Source organism: Setaria viridis, chromosome 2, assembly GCF_005286985.2.
Source record: "Setaria viridis chromosome 2, Setaria_viridis_v4.0, whole genome shotgun sequence".
In the NCBI taxonomy this organism is placed as follows: domain Eukaryota; kingdom Viridiplantae; phylum Streptophyta; class Magnoliopsida; order Poales; family Poaceae; genus Setaria; species Setaria viridis.
In genome coordinates this window covers 23,292,130-23,296,936 of record NC_048264.2, presented here as the reverse complement: position 1 = coordinate 23,296,936, position 4,807 = coordinate 23,292,130, and positions in this window count along the sequence as shown.

Below are 4,807 nucleotides of genomic sequence, written 5' to 3'. Positions count from 1 at the left end.
ACTATCCCTGAAAGGTCTGCTACATGGTCTGAAAACCAGTGGCCATTTGCTATCCAAATGCCTCAAATTGATAGTTAAAACCCTACTACATCTGCTGCCCACAGTTCTGAATATTTGCATTCATATCGTGCTTGATAGTGGCAAAGTATGGATCAAAGAAACCAGCTGGAGGTACCCATTGTGGTGCCATAGGTGGTGGTGGAGGAGGCATAGCCTGTGCATCATTACCACCTACACTTCCATCACCTTCATTTGCATTATTGCCTCCCTCACCTTCCTCAACAACATTCCCTCCATTATCCGGAAACGGAGTCAATTCTCTTCCAAGAAATGCTTTATGAATATTAAAAGGCCTGAAAGGTAAGTGAGGAACTTCACATGAGCCTCTAAATCTTATCTTAGACTTGATGAGTGACATGATATATGGAGCAAAATAAATATTGATCTCAAGATTGACCTTCTTGCTTTCAATTTGATCCATTATCAAAGCAATCACATTCACTTTCCTTCTAAACATCACAAGATTAACAAAGTTTCTATGATGTCCAATAAAAGCATCCTTGTTTCCATTTTTAGGGAGAACACTCACTCTAGCAATCTTATTGATAATAGTAGGATGATGCCTAAGTCCACTTGTTTTTCCAAGAGAACATGCAATTCTAGTTCTACAAGGCTCATATAGTTGAATAATATCATCAACCTCAAGTTTCAGCCTCCAACTCACTTGGATTTGGATCATAATCAACATCCTTAGGATCATCATCATCTTTTCTAGAACTTTTTGAATTACTTCCCATTTTGATTTTGCGAGTACAAGCATTAAGTTTTGACAACCCGACATAGTGCATCTCTGTCATAAACAAGTCACAAGTATAAGCATTAAGTAAATTGACTAAATAAATGAATCCTCCTTGTGCTACTGTCTCAGCCAAAGCCAAAGTCGACGGTGACTGGCGGACCGTCCGCCAGTCACTGTGCGGGTGCGACCAAGAATAGTAGGTTCCAAATTTCAATCCAATGAATCTCGAGTTTTAGACCGATTGACCAACCAAATTTTGAACATATCATCTCCACAATACTAGAAACCGATTCCACCAACCAATTTCATGAATCCATGGATGAATTTTAGATCACATCATCAAACCCTAACCTCATTCAAACTTCAAATCTAAAGAAATAGAGAGGGGATTCAATGAAATACTGAGAGGACATGGTGGAGGATTACGTGGAGTGTCCGGTGACGCGCTTGGATGGTTCAGGGAACACGGCAAGTACCTACCAAGTGGAGGTGTTTTTCACTATCAAGAGCAAGAAAGAGAGAGGTGCGTGGCCTTTTGCTTGGTTGGGAAGGAGGAGGATGGGGACTCCAATAGATAAGGCTTGCTCAGCCTAGGTCCACAAGCCCCCAACGGGCACCGACGGTCCGCCTCAGAGAGTTCGACATCCACCAGTTCCTAAACCGTTTCTGTCAACCTTTTTTATTCAACATGTGCGGACGGTCCACCTGAAATCCGCGGATGGTCTGTCTCTGAAAACTTTTCTCAACTCAGACTGCCCAGATTCTGTCCAGAATAGTTATGTCTTCAATAAGTACTGCGGATGGTCCGCCTCTTACCCGCGGAGGGTCCGCCGTTGACTGTCCAAAATAAACCGAAATCTGGCACTTTGAAATGATTTTGAGATTCAACTTGGGATGATTGCTCATGATTGTTCTCAATACTTCCACTAGCATCAGTAAATCAATCAAAACAATAGTGTGTCTTGAACCAAAATTCATTAAAATTTTGCATGACAAAGGATGGAATAAAAAATAGCTCAAAAATGCACCTAAAATACTAGTAAGGTAAGCTCATGAATGCAATATGCACAAGCGAACACATGTACTCAGTTTCAAGCCACATTTGAGAAGTCAATGACATTAAGCTTATTCCTCAACTTGCAAAACCGTCGCTCATCCAAAGGCTTGGTGAATATATCCGCCAACTGATCATTTGTACTAATTCCATCAATCTTGATATCTCCCTTGCGCACATGATCTCTAAGTAAATGATGCCAAATATCAATATGCTTAGTTCTAGAATGTTAAACAACTGGATTGTTATCACATAATAGAGGTATTTCCTTAAAATCCATACCAAAATCAAGAAGAGTTTGCGTCATCCATAATAATTGAGCACAACAACTACCCACCGAGATATATTCCGCTTCGGTGGTGGAAAGAACCACTGAATTTTGTTTTTTTAAGGACTATGAAACAAGTGACCTTCCAAGAAGTTGACAACCATCGGAAGTACTCTTTCTATCAGGCCGTGCTTCCTTCCGTCACGCTAGATTGCCCAGTAAAAAGAATGCCTCCCAAGCTATCTGCTACTTTTGCGAATACTCCGCACAACACCGCAGTGTTATGCCAGGTTGGCCTTGCGTGAAGTTTACGCAGTGAGAACACATAGACCGGCCATGCCTCGCCTAATTACCCACCATGTATTTCGAAAAGAAATAGTCTGCCACGTATGCGGCGGCGGCGTCCTTGCCTCCCTACAAAATAGATGTCTTGGTGTGATTTCCGTTCGTCATTCCTCTGAGCCACTCTGGCGGTCTCAATGCCTTCGCCCGAACCCCACTAAGTACCGCTGCACCAGCACGCCCAGCCCACGCACCCCTATGACTTCACCACAGAATCACCGATGATGCATTTGATACCACGAGTTCTTTTATGTCCTTCTTCCGGTTAGGAGCAGCCACACAAACAAATGCGTCCATCAAAATTTGTTTGATCACTTCCATTTGAAGTCTGCTTAAGTATTCGTACTCAAGAGAATACAATCGTTACAACTTTTTATGTTAAATTTCTTTTGTTTTCTGTCTTCTCTTTTTTATGAGTGTACCAAAAATACTATACATCATCATTTTAGGTCTTTTCCTATGTGTTAGTACAGTACATTAGTACAACTTGATTATAAATAATATGTAAGTTCTTTTGCTTCACATTATTAATTTTCCAAATAAAACCTTTAGCTAGTTTGTGGTGGTATATAGCAGTTGTATGCTTACAAATAAGGAGGGGCTGGCTGCCGAAAAGATGAACAAATTGGATGCGTACACACCACATGCCGCGTCATCTGAAGTGCTCTATTGTACTGGCGCGGTGTGTGTTCTCAGTTCGGCGCTCAACCAGAAATATCCAGCTCAGCTTGGAAATTAGCCAGATGGGACGTATGTGGTGAATATCAGTCCATCCATCGGCTAGCAATTCAATAATGAGAACAGCACAGTGCATACACACTGAACGCTCTGGCCCTGCACCTTTTGTAATCTTGCTAGCCTTTGGATTCTTGCAAATGAATTGGCTCACGCAGACGTAAACGGCGACTTCTGTGTTCATGGTATAGAAGATAAACGAAGAAGAAAACATGCTGGAGCTTTTCCGTGCAGACGACTTCTGCAGGGTCTTAGGAAAATGGGAATGGTCAAAGTCAATGACTTAGCTGTGAGAGCCAAATAGAGACACAACAATTTGTGGATGAAGTATTGGATGAAATGACTTAGTTAGAAACTTTGACCTCTAGCTATTTCTATTAGAATATACATATACAATACCCAATAAATTAAATATATTCGATTTTGAAAGAACTTGAGAGAGAAAATTCTATACATGTATCTTATTTCTATGTTTCTAAACCAAATATTTCACGTGACACAGACGTTCAAAATTCAAGCGATTAGATGACGATGGCCAGACTTCAGAGTGTAAGCTTTGTGAACGGCCGGAGAGAGTTACATGTAGTTTGTGTAGCACGCTGGTGGAAAATGGGCCTTTAGTCCCGGTTGGATAGAGATATAGATCCCGAAAATCCAACAAGAACTAACTATTCGAGATAAAAGGGTGTCCTTTAGTCCCAAGTTAAGACCCCGTTAGTTCCAATTGGTTTTACCAACTGGGATAAAAAGGTTAAAAAAGCTGCTCGCCCGCTGCCGCTCACGCCGGCCCCGCACCCGTGCACGTGGCGCCCGCGCCTCCCGTGGCCGTGCTCGTGCCTCCCGCGCTCGTGCCTGCGCCGCCCGCGCCTCCTGCGCCCGGCTGCCCCCGCGCCTACCTGTGAGAGGGAGAGGGAGGGGGCGAGCATACCTATGCCCCGCATGCCGCCGCATCCCGCTTGCGCCCCGCCACCTCCGGCTGGCCGCCACCGTTCCGTACCTCGCCTTGCTGCCGTTCCTCACTGCCAGTGAGGGGAGAGCATAGGGGGAAGGGGAGGGGCAGCAGAGGGGGCGGGAGGAGGGAGAGGGAGGGGGCGGGAGAGGGAGGGGAGGGGGCGGGAGCAGCGGCAGGAGTGTGAGAGCCAGGAGGAAGCGAGAGGAGGAAGATAAGGTAGGCCGGGAGAGAGAAGAGACAAGGGAGAGGAGGAAGATAAGGCGGAGGCTGAGGGCCATGCGCATTCCTCCTTTAGTCCCGGTTGGAATTACCAACCGAGACTAAATATTTAGTCCCGGTTGGTAATTCCAACGGGGACTGGGGGGCCTTAATCCTAGTTGGTGTTTCCAACCGGGACAAAACGCTCCCTCATCCCACTGGCTGTTACAACTGGGATTAAAGGGGGGCTTTAGTCCTGGTTGACCTTTACAATCGGGACTAAAGCTCCCCCGTCGGTAGCCTTCAGTGGCTGATTTTTTACCCGGTACTTAAAAAACACTTTAGTCCTACGTTCAAAGTCAATCAAGATAAAAGCTCCTAGATGGAAGGTCAGTTTTCAGTTGAAACTTGAAATCAGAGATAGCAGCAGCCACACGCCCACATCAACACTTAGTCCAT